This window comes from Ambystoma mexicanum, chromosome 12 (assembly GCF_040938575.1).
Source record: "Ambystoma mexicanum isolate Mex_15411 chromosome 12, UKY_AmexF1_1, whole genome shotgun sequence".
In the NCBI taxonomy this organism is placed as follows: Eukaryota; Metazoa; Chordata; class Amphibia; order Caudata; family Ambystomatidae; genus Ambystoma; species Ambystoma mexicanum.
In genome coordinates this window covers 416,411,207-416,425,754 of record NC_090936.1, presented here as the reverse complement: position 1 = coordinate 416,425,754, position 14,548 = coordinate 416,411,207, and the positions used below count along the sequence as shown (strand labels likewise).

At 40.7% G+C, this 14,548-nt stretch overlaps 1 protein-coding gene across 3 annotated transcripts in view; it reads right to left on the bottom strand.

Moving 5' to 3' along the window:
* Positions 1-14,548, bottom strand: part of LOC138513586 (uncharacterized) — a 378,986-nt gene that overhangs the window by 202,523 nt on the left and 161,915 nt on the right. For all 3 annotated transcript variants that reach the window (XM_069628563.1, XM_069628562.1, XM_069628564.1), the window contains exon 2: positions 4,450-4,529. The gene's annotated coding sequence lies outside the window, so the exon portion shown is untranslated. The remainder of the gene's footprint in view (positions 1-4,449; positions 4,530-14,548) is intronic.

Here is a 14,548-nt window from a genome sequence, read left to right as displayed (position 1 = left end):
ACAGATGAAACAGACAAAGATATCGACTATAGTATGTCCGGTTTGGCTATGTCCACAACGGTTCACTACGAAATCAGTGTTGCCAGATGACAGTATAATAAAAGAGGCCAAATACATAGTATTGACAGCAGCTTGATGGAGATTATACAGATGCTGAAATGTGTGCATTCAGTGGGAGGGGAAGCATGTGGAAAGCCACTGGTGAGCGTGACTCGTCTAACACAAGGCAGTAACCTCAAAATACATGCCACCTGTGAAAAGTCACAAAGCATTTTCATAGTCCGCTCAACCGATGCTGGGGAAACTGCCAGCTGGCAATCTACTGTGTGCAGCAGCTTTACTTTTCAGTGGCTCCAGGTCCATGAAGTTATCCAGTTTCTTTCAGTTTGTGGGACTCCTTTTCATTTCTAATACTACAAATACCATCTATTCCCTGCCATTAGTGATGCTTGGAGAATTGAACAATTGGCTATTCAAAGTACATTCCCTGACAAACGGTGCAGGCTGGCCGGTGATGGACAGTATGACAGCCCCGGATTTTCTGCTAAGTACTGCACCTACCGTCTTCAGGACATGGAAAGTAAGAAAATTGTGAGTTTGGTGGTCGTGCAGGTGTCCCAATGTAAATCCTCGGTGGCCATGGAGACACTTGGTTTTATAAAATCAATGGAAGATCTACAATCGAGGGGAATGCAAATTGACCTCATAGCCACAGACAGACACGTTTCAATAGCCAAGACAATGAGAGAGCAGTATCCAAATATTAAACAACAATTTGATGTATGGCATGTTGCCAAATCAATCAATAAAAGAATCTCAGCTGCACGGAAAAAAAAAGGTTTGGAAAGTATTTCGCAATGGTCCCAGTCTTTCAGCAACCATCCTTGGTGGAGCTCAAAAACATGTGATGCGTCTGTGGAAATTCTACTGGAAAAATGGCGGTCACTTATGCACCACTGTTCCAACGTTCACCACTGGACAGAAAACCAACATTTCCACCAATGTGAACATGGCCCTTTGTCCCCAGAGCAGGCACGGAAGAAGAAGTGGTTGTTCCCATCTTCACCTCCACACAAAGCCCTTGAGAAGATTGTGTTTGATAAAACTCTATCAAGAGATCTGAAGGGACTCTCAGAATTCTGTAACACAGGAGATTTGGAGGTGTTCCACAACATGTGCCTAAAGTACAGGCCAAAGAGATTGCATTTTGGCAACCAGGGGATGAAATGTCAGACTTTACTTGCGGTATTAGCGCATAACGAGAATGTGGGCCGGGAACAATCTAGGACTGCAGAAAACTTAGGGATGCTTCGCTACACTATGGCCTTTACGAAAAGAAGCAAAAAATGGGTTTTCAAACCAGTATATGAGAAAATGGAATTTGATTTTGTGAAAGATCTTATTGTTAATGTCGTCGAGATGCATACTCATGGAATTGCGCACAAATCTGGTGAGCACACATATATTGCCACAAAACATTGCCAGCGTGCCATGTCCACCCAAAGCAGAGCTTGTTAAATCGTTCAAATCCCAGTTGAAATTATTACCGTCTGTTTTTATTTTTGCAAAAAATGTTTCTATAAACTGTACAAATAAAGTATGCATTTTGTCTTTTGAAATATATCCTCTCAGTCCTTTTCTTAAAAATATATTACAATTATTACGATTGCTTTCACATTTCACAGTTTAGTTGAGATACTGTGGGACCTTCATTTTTCGTGTTAATGACCAATGGGTAACAGTGTGTAAGAATATTTGGGTTTTGGCAGTTGACCTGCAATAAAGTTCCGCAAAAAGCTGAATAACTGCTGGACCTACAAAAGGGATTAGACCTAGGCCACAAAACATTCTAGGCACGCAAGAAGTACTGACTGTGAAAACATGCCATGGGGTAGGAGGCCATGAGATAAGCAGAGGTGGCCCTATTATTAGACACATTTTGACTCCGTTTTTGTGTTACACCGACTATAATTTGGGAATAGGGGGCATTCTGTCATTGACAAATTTCACCTACAGCTGAGCAGCGCCACGAACAACGAGCAATGATAGCCCCCAATTTTCTGTGCCCGTGCTTCAAAATTCATGCTCTCATGGATGCGTTGACAAGGGATGTTGCAAAGTAAGAATGTATGTTCTTTTTGAGTGAAGGTCACCAGCTTTGAATTTTTGCTTGGGAGCTGGGAGGCCCACGCGTCCCGCGCACAATATAAGGTTCTATTGTTTTTTGACCTTGAGAGGCAGGGACCATTCCGAAAGGGATTGAATTGAAGGTGTGTGTAATAAAGTATGATATGATAAGGTTGCCCATTCCAAAACTGCACCCAGTTACATATATGTTCAGTTTATGAGAAAACATTGACACAAACGGAGGAGTCTGCATTACTGTCTGCATTACCCCTAGAGAATGGAAATGCTGAATATAATGCAAGTTTCTCTTTAGACGATTTCATACCAGAACTAATCGAAATACGAATAGCTGACCGTTACTGCTGGGTGACATTGTACTTGTTCGTTCTGTTTGCCATATTGCAATGAAGTGCTAGTACAACCTTTGTGTGCTGGGATATCTACCGGACACATGGGCAGGCCAGCATCGAGACGCATGTAGACCACCACTCGTTTCTCCCTGGCTCTACGCTAATAAATCATTCCATTGTTTTTGCACCTCGAAATCTTGCCCCAGTTTACGCATTACGTTTAGAGCTTAACATTCTCATTCGCACTATCCTCTATTTTGGGACGATAGACAAGGTCCAATCTGTCCGTACGCGGTACCGGCGATTAGGAGCAACATAACAATCTTTACGGTGGTCTAGTGCCAAGTTGAAGCACCAGCCTTGCAATTTACCGTGCGACCGAAGTGCTTCGTTTACCCAAAACGAACACCCTGTGTACCCAAAAGGAACAGTGCGTGACTCACGATAAACATTTGCGGATTTATGAAACGAGAGCAAAGAAAAAAAGTTCAATTTTAATTGATTTGGTCACACGCCAAATGTTATTGAAACATTTAATGTTAAATAAATGTACTTTACCAATTGTACAGTCTTGTTGTTTCCTTTTAAAGTACAGTTTCATATTCCTAATTGTGACGCACCGGGCTGTGAGACGATGTGTGTTGTTTTCCGGGTTCAGCGTCTAGTCGCGTAGGTGACGACTGGGCGTTTTTGGCCACGCTGCCCAGCAACGTCACGGAGAGAGGCAGAGAATATAAATGATTTGGTGATGTCAGGCTCAGGGGCGGGGGATATGATTTAGTGCCGCAAACGCAGGTCACCCAGGGTGATGCGGCAAGTGATAAGATTATCACAAGATGGCCACGCCCTGCTGCCTGATTTTGCTTGTGTTCATGAGATGAAAACTCGGGTAAGGTGCAAATGAAATGTTTGTACGATTGATCGAATTATGGTTAAAAGCACATGGTCGAACCATAGGGACAATAATATTTCTGACCGAACCATTCCTTTAAGTGAGTGGACCTTGTGATATGGGGCAATGGGATCTAATGATGTAGGATATATGGTAGTTGACCCAATGAAAATAAGGGTTAAGCCTGGTGCCATATTACTGCAGAAGCCTCAGTATAATATACCCAATGAAGGATTAAAAGGAATTAAGCCCGTAATACAGTATTTATTAGTTGAAGGGATTCTAAAAGCAATTGAGGGGGTGGGGGCGTCCCTGCAACAGTCCAATTCTTCCAGTACAAAAACGAATTGATGGGAAGCCTTGTGTTCCAGCACAATGGAGACCGATTATTGACCTTCAAGCAATAAATAAAATTGTAGAACCACAGTGTACGGTGGTTGCGGACATGACTTCCCCTGTTCACTACGATACTACCTTCAGCCCAATATTTCACCATTTTGGACTTCAAAAATGCTTTCTTTAGTATTCCGATCCATGAAGACAGTCAGTATCCATTTGCTTTTAATGTGGAATGGCGGTCCTACACCTTCCATAGTGCCCCCAAGGTTACACTGAAAGACCAAGTATTTACAGCCAAAACACAGATAGACATGTTTACACCGACTACAAATACCATACTGCTCCAATACGTTGATGATTTGTTGATAGCTGCAAAAACCCAAGAGCCACGCGTGGATTGCACTGTGCGGTTATTACAATTTTAAGCACCATTGGGACATAAAGTGCCCCTAAAAAAACGACAGTTCTGCTAAACCCATGTCACCTATTTAGGACATTTACTGTCAAAAGGAGAGCTTAGATTACATCCTCAGCGCATAGATGCTATAATGAAAATACCTGTCCCTATGACACAAAGACGTCAGAGGGTTTATAGGGATGACTTAATTTTGCAGGCAGAGGATTTCCAATTTTTCGCTTTTAGCAAAACCACGGTTAGAACCAACACTCCAGTCCCCTTGCCAATGACTGCTGCTCAGCAAGCGAGTTCTGATTTTCTAAAATGTGCATTGTGTAACTCACCTGCTTTGGGCACTCGTGATTATACTAAACCAATTACGTTGTTGTAAACAGTTACAAATACACTCTGGGTTCAGCCCCGTCTGAAAAGAATGGAAAGAAACAGAATGAGTGTCCAACACAGAGGTAAAAGTTGCATTTCTGCAAACCACATTTAATTTCACTTCAGTGGGAAAGACACGCAAGCCTTCGTAAGCCTCTCTTATGTCAATGCAAAATGGTTACATATTTATACCTTAATTTCCAGTCGCTACGTGCAAAACTGTAGACATTGCGGGTTAGTCTTATCATGCTAAGTCTGCACAAATATTATTTGTGTCAAGGTTTTAGCATAGAAATATACATTGCATGCCAGCAGTATGCATTACAGATTCATGATTCATTCTTTACAGCTGGTTCAAAATAGCATGTACTCTGTGCGAAAGTTCAGCTTCCTGTAACAGCTAGCAAGCTTCTTTTTGAGAAAAGGGAAGTCTGTGTCAGGCATTTATTTTTGTATATGCTTAGCCCTAGCATTTGCAGTTACTTGAGGAAACATCTTGAGAAAGTTCTGCAAAACGAAGCACATCTGTGATGACCTAATGTTCAGACTAGCAGGTCCAAAGTTCACATCTTTGTATTGCTCATTTAGCAAAGCGAGTGTCTGCGACTGGGCATGCATCGTGCATTGTGCGCGATAAATACGTTGCGAGGCATGGCCTAGTCATTAGTTAGAAAAGCATTCAAAATGGCTTTACAATGTAAGAACTAATGGACATATAATACAGAATCAATTTTCCACATTGTTTGTGCATGAAAAACAAGGCTGTGCGTAATCTGTACTAACGCAACAGCAAGGGGGTAAAAACAGACTGTGTGTATATTTGTCTTCTACATTGGACCCAGTGGCAAAAGCACTGCCATATTGTAGCGGCTGCAGCCAATTCTAAAAAGCAAGCCGATGCCATAATATTGGGACACCAAGTTACATTTATCTATGCCACATGCGATTGATATTTTATTGAACAAAACTAAAACACAGCACCTGACAAATGCCACGTTAACTAGCTTTGAGCTGACGTTATTGGCTCCAAACATTGCCATACAACTTTGTAACATTTTAAATCCTGCCACCTTTCTACCGATCCCATCGGATGAATCAAAACTATTGCATGATTGTGTATGAAAAACAGATAATGAAACGACGAGTGTATGGCTATTTCACCCCGGCGAGGGTCCATGTATCTTTATGCTCTTGTCAGAGAAAGAAAAACAAAGGCATTGCTCCCAGGGGTTTGTATAAGCAGTACTATTAGGAGTGATTGTGTTAGATGGGTGGTTATTATTGGATTATTATTTAGCACCATCCTTGTTTAGTACAGTAATCAGTACCCCCAATGCCACCCTGTCACGGACCACAGGCAACTTCAATATCCAACACAAATGTTTCATTATGCAAGAGAATATTCGAGATATGCTGGCCACAGATGTAACAGATTGATTTACTTACTGATGTACAATACGATTATAGAACTATTTATTTATTTGCATTTTTAAAGCGCTCACAGAGCCCGCGGGCATCGAGGTGCTGTTACAGGAATTGTTTGTCTTAGTTGCAAAGTTGTTTGTCTTAGTTGCGTATTTATAACGCGCTTAAATACCCAGAGGTTTCTAAGCGCAGACCCGGGGATCGAACCTGTGTTGCTTCGTGTCGTCTTGCTTCCAAGGCGAGCACGTTGCCGCTGAGCTAGCCTCCCGGGACTATGTTCAAAAGGACCAATAGTGAAAAACTATGAATAATTGTAGGCACTTTGTAAAATGAATGAACATAGATTATCTAATCAATTGGTTTATGCCCATGTTTAAAGAGTGCTTGCTTTGCAATAAAAAGAAAGCCCTTTTGTGGTTTGCACATACACTTTGTTCTTAGAGGAGGATCCAGTGAGTTGAAACAGCCAGGCGACAGATGAATGGAGTAAGCCGAGATCCTGGCTTGCGTTTGCTTTTAGCCCGTGATTTAACAAACTGTCATGAAGCAATGTGTACCGAATGTATAAAGCAGTTTACTCTCATCATGAGTTCAGAGGAAGAGGCTCAGATGAAGCAGTTGCGCCTCATACTCCCCTCCCCCCCCCACTTAAGCATATCAGAAAATAAACAGTTTCTATGAAGATTTTCAACTCTTTCTGTACTGGTGCCTCTTTTAAAACTGCTTATTGTCACAGGCACGTATCATTAAAAGTATTGCCCACAAGCCCCGTTTAACTACATGATCTCCAAAGGCCCTGAACGGTGCTTCAGCATTTAAACTAGTGGGACCAACTAGTCCCAACGCGGATCCTGCTGTTCTGTACCTTTAGAAGCATCACTTGACTGCGCGGTGGACTGACCAGCACCTCGCCAGAAGCGTCACAGATCTGAGAGTCCTGAACTATGGTGGACACCAGCTTGTACCTTTCTCCCTGAATTTCAGTGTCCCAGCATCAATGGATCCTCTCCTGGAGCAGCTTCTGTGACCGCAACTGGACAGACGCCTGTCATTGCCTGTTTGTGGAGACAGTCGTTGGAACTCACCTTCCTTCAACCTCGAGTCCTGAAAAGGTCTGCATCAGTGGTTCTTGCCATTTCTTCATTGACAGAAGTTGCATCTTGCAGCTGCACCCGACCGGAAGAATCCTTGAGCCCGCAACTCCTAGGCACCTCTCACCAGAACCAACAGTGGAAGAACGAGCCCCTGATGATCCTCAAAGTCATCTGGAAAAGGCAAATACAATGTATCTACCCCCCACCCCCTGTCCAAGATAGGTTAACACTGGGAACAAGTCCCTTTGTCTCCTCATTCCACTACACTCACCTTTTGCTGTCGAACCTGAGTCGAGTATATTGCCCATGGGTTAGCCTGGAATAAAATAATATATGTACCTCTGGTAAGTTTGTTGTTGAACTTTTAAACAAGCTTATTGAAATTACCCACAGAGACTCTATTCTGGTGAGAAACATTATTGCTCCTGTGACTTTTGGGGATAAGGCCTTACTCATCTTTGGGTAGGGACTTGTTAAGATAGGTTATTGTTTTGTGATCTGGTTTCATCAATGACTGCATCAAAACTACTTCCCTGCTTTTGCTAAAGCTATTTGATGTATATTTGAACCTATGGTGACTGTGTTGTGCTATAATACTACATGCTAGAATTATTTTCTAGTGTGTTCAGAAGGCCTATAAAACAAATACCTGTATTTGTTTGCAATTACAGTTTAAATTGAATTATTGCATTCTATGATGTGTGGACTCATTGGAGGGCCCCCGACTCCACTCACACTATCCAGAAACCAGTGGCGCATTTAGGCTTTCTGCTGCCCTAGGCCCAGTTAGGTGCATGTGCCCACCCTCAACTTACTCCACCTCAGCCAAACTCTGCACCTTTGCCAGATTCCACCCATTCAACAAACTCGGTCAGTGTTTTCCTAACTAAGCCCCTTCACCCCCATTTTGGCTCCATAACATTTAAAGGACATTTTTACAGTTGCAGGGATTAATAAGTTATTGCTTCCCCTCTATTAATTCAAGCCTGTCATCTTCTATGTTCTGTTAGTTTAAAGAGTTTTCAGATCGGATTCTAGAACTGTCAGCTCGAGGGAATGGCTGCCTGAGGGCTGAGCTCCTGCACCTGAAAGGCTGAATCCTGCTCTGCTATGGCTTATCAAAGCATTACTGACCCAAAACAGCCTTCTTAGAGGCAGAAAGGGGATGCAGCGAAGTCCTTAGAGGTAGAAAGAAGATAAATTACTGGACCTGCTGACCAAGGTGACTCTGGATGTTACTGAAATCAAAGAGAAATTAACTAAAGCGCAGGAAAGTTATGTTGAACTAACGTCTAACTTTAAGAGAGTGGAGTCTCACTTGAATAAATTGGATGACACAGTGGAAAGGATGGAAAACCAGATTAAAGACCTACAAATGAGAAATGAGAGGCTGTCCTTGAAGGTCTCAGAGCAAGAACATTTCTCAAGGAGAAGTAATGTAAGGGTGGCTGGTGTCCCTGAAGATATGGAGAAAGGTAAACCTATGGAATTTATTGAGAAACTACTGATCTCTATACTTAAATTGGATCCTAAGATCAGTGCTCCAGATAAGATTTTGAGGTGGGAGTATTTTATTCTCTATTTTGAAACTTTGAGAATAAATATGACTTTTCTCCTTCGCAAGGGAGTAAAATGTATGCGACATCCAGCCGACGTGTGAAAAAACTGTATAGAAATCATTACTATGCGGCAGCTTTCTGCATTGTGACAGAATACACCTTTCATTATTTCTGGCCATTTGATCTCTCCTGTATATATTTAAATGTTGAAATCACAAAAACCTAGCCAATTATATAGTAAAGCATACATGAATTTGTATTGTGTGTTTTGAGATTCGATAGCAGAATTGTCTTTTGATGTTTAATGAAAGTCGTAATTTCCTGGAGCTATTACTACCTAATGGTATGCCAATGTTATGATACAACAGTGCAAGGACTCCATGCTAAACTCTATATCTAATCTAGTGGTCAAATGGTTATTTATATAGCTCTTTTGGCAAAGCGATGTACATAGAACATATTTATCACAATTACCACCAAACCAAAGTCGGTAATCCTTTATCGACCTCGAAAGGATGAAAGGCTGAGTTGGATTTGCCAGGAATCGAACCCACAGATTACGCAGAGATTGCAGCAACGAGTGCTCAACTGGCTGAGCTATCCTATTGGCTAACATCCTTCAGAGGTTGGTTAACTGAGTATCCACTGAGGTATAATGATCACAGTACCTAGATGTATGACAAACCATTTATGAAGCGCTACATAAAATTAAATAACTATCTGGATTATCACAGGGACAGGTTTTGCTGAGTTTCTATTTCAATTACCAATGTAACTTTCATTTGTTTGTTTTTGAACAGTGCTTGCACTTTCTTGAGAGTCAGGTTTTGGATGTTTTATTTGTAGCCTTGAAGATTTGAGAGGCTAGAACACCTATGATCAGTGTAATGACAATTACTCAGCCTTGAGCAAAGACTCTGCTGCCACTGACCATTTATAGTAATGTACCCCATGGACTGCAAGGTTGAATGGATGTAAACTAGACTGTGCATAGTCATCATTTTACACACTGTTTTTATAATTAGACTGTAAATTAAATTAGAAGTGTAAAAATGATCTGCATCTGCATGATTATGCACACAGCACCGGAACTCTGAAAAATACAATTGTACAATACTGGTTTGCTTTCACTGGAAAAAAAAGCATAACTTGTAAAAAAAAAAAAAATCTCAATTGCAACTTAGTTTTCCATCTTATTAATTATACAATCCTAAAATTATAGGAAAACATGCACAGTGCTTCTGAAGCTGAATGGAAAGAAACCATTCCTTTTATCAGTGTGCAGTTTATTTTTTTTGAAAGGCTTCAGAGAAATACATTCTGTTTCAGAGGTGGCTTGCAATTACATTCATGTAGATAAAAATCACAAGAAGCCTTCTGGTTTCTGTCAAGTAACCTGACCTTTTGCACTGCCCTCTGCTCTAAACCTGTGTAAATGTACCCAGGAAAATAATAAAGCTGGCGTATTTACAAGATTTCCATGCGTAAAACGGCCTGGTACTTGCCTTATCTGGAGCCCTGCCTAAGATAAATCTGGACCTAGAGAGAGCACATAGGAGTTTGGGACCTAAACCAGCTCTGAACCAGCGACTCAGACATTTTGTAGTTAAATTAAAGTTTCCAATGAAGGAAATGGTGCTTATAAAGGCTCGTGAGATGCATGACTTGTCCTGGAGTGGCCACAAAGTGATGATTTTTGGGGACCTCAGCCGGGACGTCCTTGACAAAATAAGGGAATTTAAAGATGCTAAAGAAAAAGTAATGGCAAAGAATCTCAAATATGATATGGTATATCAAGCCATCTTTCATATCTATAAAGATGGTGGGTTATTCTCCTTCAATGATTGCAAAGGGGCTGAAACTTTTCTGGATGACTTGGAAATGGAAGGAAGTCCAGAGCAACCCATGGAAACCGCCGCCCCTGACCCCCAGAGATCACTGCCATCGAAAAACAAAAGATAAACAGAGTTGTCATTGGATATATTAAGGTACATTCATGGTCTTATTTTTTTTTCTAAGTTGGTTAATTGCCAAGATCTCTTTTTTGTTTAAAACTTAATTTCATTATTAATGTAGCTGTAACGGATATTTTAAACCGTTGTAGTTATTTTTTTTTTATTGTATATGGTTACAAAAATAACCTTTCACAAACAAACAAAATATTTTTAACTATGAATAAGAACCAAGATCTTAAAAATAAATCCATTACAGATAAACCAATTTTTCAACCTTCAACTCTTAAAAAAACAAAGAAAAGGAGAAAGAGAAGAGGAAAGAAGGCAAAATAAAGGAGAAAGAGAAGAGAACTTCCACAAAAAGTCAATTGTCCACAGCTTTGCCTTCCTAAAGGGAAACATGTGGAACACCAGACCCCCAAACGGGCACTTGCCAAGATTTTACAGATCTAATTTACAGTCCTCCAGCATCTTAACTACAGCAATCGTCTTTTGTTGGGATTGACCATCAATCAAACTTTCCCAAGAGTGGTTGTGTACACAATACGTTGATTCGGAGACAAACCTGCTGAAGAACTGTCCAGTTATTGTTTACATCTGGTCTTTAGAGCCGCGAGCCATTAGACGAAAGGCCCTAGCAGCGTCTGTCACGTTGAGAGGAAGGAGCATGTAACGAACCGAGACTGGCGGCCGGCATAGAAGGGAGAAATTCCGTAGGATCATACGTTCGGAGTTAATATGTGCTGAGATACTCCTGGTAGCGCGGGCATCAGAGCGGTAGTGAGAAAAGGATTATTTGTCTGCAGAATGGAAACTACACGAACGGAGCAACGTGAACTCTGACCCTGACTGTCTCAAATTCGCAAATGCACGCTGCTAAGAAAGTGAGAGAGACTCTGAGTGACTGGGCAGAATCGGATTGTATACTAGTTCAATGGCGGTTGTGGTCCCTTTTTAAATCTGTCAGAGCCCTGGAAGAGGAGGAATACCAGGCAAAGTTAGTGTTATGTGCACTTTAACAATTGAACAAGAACATGGCAAATACCATAGTTCTTATTTATTTTCTTGGGATAGGAGGAGGAAGAATGATGACTCAGCCTACTCAGCATTCCTACTATTGAGATAATAGAAGTGCATATGGGGATCACCATTACAAGCATTCACATTACATTTCCCTGCATGTTTTGGAAATGGCATACATGATTCCACCGTTCTTTGCTAACTTGACTTCACATTCAACAAAGCTCTGCTTTCAATGTCAGCAAGGGGTATAAGGACATGTGGATTTGCCGGGTAGGGGAAGTCCATGTATATGGAAGGGGGAGGGGCCTGAGGTTTGTGGGTTTGCTGGTATATTCCATTTGTTTTCAGTCCTTAGTGGATTTATTTTAGCTAATAATCTGTGCAATGAGACCCTTCCAATAAGAGTGATTTGAGACTAGGCGACAAATAACTACTTTTGGAAATTCTACTTCTGAGATACTTGTCATGGAGCAGTGTTATTTTATATTTCTTACTGCTGTAGAGTGCATGACACTGACTTAATTTTTCACTTGTTCCACCACATGTTTATTGGGTGAAGCAGAAAGAGTCACCATATTGATGAGGGTCATTATTCTCAATTGTTGCTTTACACTATTATGGTGGTGGTACTAAGTTTTCTATAAATTGGGGGAGTATGGTATGAGAAAATAGCATGATCTGTGGGATTGTAAAGACATGACTAAAATATGCAATAGAGATTATGAGTGGTGGGATGGTTATTTCAGCTATATATTTGTTTACAGTGCAGAAAGATGAGCTCAGATGGTGCATGTGCATATTTAAAAAGGCAAAACATGTTATACTAGGCTAATTAGTGTGAAAGTTATGGAATAAACAAATCGGATTTGACTGATAGCACTGTGTGTTGATTGAAGTTAGGGGTGAAAATGTTTGGCTAAAAAGTCTGATTTACACCTCTATTGATGACAGGAAGGTGGTGTTGATACTCTGGCAGTTATATAGTTTTTAGGTAGAGGGAAAGAGGGGGCGATGTAAGTTAAGTGTTTATCAAATGGATCTTTATAGCATGGTATAAAAGAGAGGGCAGGATTCATTGTTATGTTGTATTTACTGACGAAAGAACCAGATGTAGGCTTTGGGGTAATTAAAGTTCAAGAAGTTGGAGATTTTGTAAATATTGTCACTCAGTATCACCTTGCAAGGATGCCGGATGTAATGTTAAGTTTATCTATGTTTTATGGGTTATGTGTATTTGTCTTTGTTTTATGTTGTCTTGTGGGCACCTGTACAACTCACGCTATCTGCACCCCCCTTGCATCCTGTGAAAAGTTTGGCATTTGGATTGCATGGTTAGCTATATGCCATATATATTAGGAAGGGAATGTCAATCGGTGAACTAAATGTATGTCATGGAATGTTAAGGAAGAGGAAGGAGGTACTGAACAGACTGAGGAGGGAAAAGATAGATATTGCCCTTGTCCAGGAGACTCATCTGCTAGAAGATTCAGAACATCTCCGTAAGAATAAGTGGTATACAAAGATTCTTTTGAACTGTTATAACACAAAATCAAGAGGAGTAGGTATACGATTACGCAAAGGTCTAAATTTGCAGATGGAAAAAGTAGTGATGGATGAGGAGGCGAGGGTAATTCTAGTAGACGCAAAATATGAGGAGAGGCCAATTACAATAGGGTCTATTTATGGACCATGTGCTAGTGGTAGTCCCTTCTTTAGGAAATTATCATTACTTTTAAGAGAAATGAATGGAGAAAGCATAATTTTAGGGGGAGATTTTAATTGTGTTAGTGATGCAAAAATTGACCGTTCGGCACAATGTAGATTTACAGCAGGGAACACGAGTAAGGCATTTAAGGAGTTTTTAGAAAGTTTGAGTCTGGTTGATGCTTGGAGGCTTTTCCACCCAAATGAGAGGGAGTTCTCCTTTTACTCACCAGTCCATGACTCTCATTCATGCATTGATTACTTACTAATTTCGGAGAGGTTGGCTGAAACGATCCATAATGTGAATATGAAAGAAAGAGGAATATCAGATCATTCATTGTTGACGATGCAGATGAATATGGGGCTGGAAAACCCGGGGTTTTCGAAGTGGTGTCTAAAAAGCTACATATTACAAGAACAGGGGTTAATGAATCCTTTGAATGATTCGCAAAAAATGTCTTTGAATTAAACGAGGGCTCAGCTTCTAACATTATAGTCTGGGACAGTTATAAGGCTGCTGTAAGGGGGGGGACTAATGAACAATATTACATCTCGTGTTAGGAAAAAGGGATTGGCTGAGCTTAACAAATTGCAAGATGAGTTGGATGCGGCTATGAAAAAGTTTGCAGTATCAAAAAATAATGAGGACAAGGTAAAAGTTGGGAGACTGAGAGAACGTCTTCAACAGGAAATGGATATTCAATATGAAAAGGGTACGTTCTTCATGAGGAAAACGTTCTGGGAACAAGGGGTCAGAGATGGTAGACTACTAGCAAATAAACTGCGTGCCCTCACAGAGAGTTCCTTTGTTCAAAAAATAGAAGGGGAAAATGGAGGATATAAAATCAAAAAAGGGGAGATATGCGAAGGCTTTAGAAAATTGGATGAATCTTTATACCAAGAACAACAATTCCCAACATCGGAGAGTATGGATTCATTTCTTTATAAAATTATCCTGCAAAGGCTAAGCGAAGATCAGTCTATGATTATTGATAGTCCTATTACAGAGGAGGAATTATTGGCAGCAATTAAACAACTCAAAGGAAAAACACCAGGCCTGGATGGCCTCCCGATTGAGTTTTACCAGGCATTGAGTGGGGTGTTGGTGTCATTCTTAAGCAATCTGTATAATGGATTCATGAGGGATGGGGTAGTTTGTCCCACAATGAGAGAGGCTTGTATTGTGGTACTTCCAAAACCGGGTAAAGATTGCAAAAAATGTAGTAATTACAGGTCGGTTTCACTACTGAATGTAGATCTTAAGCTTTTTACAAGGATAATGACTAAGAGACTGGATGC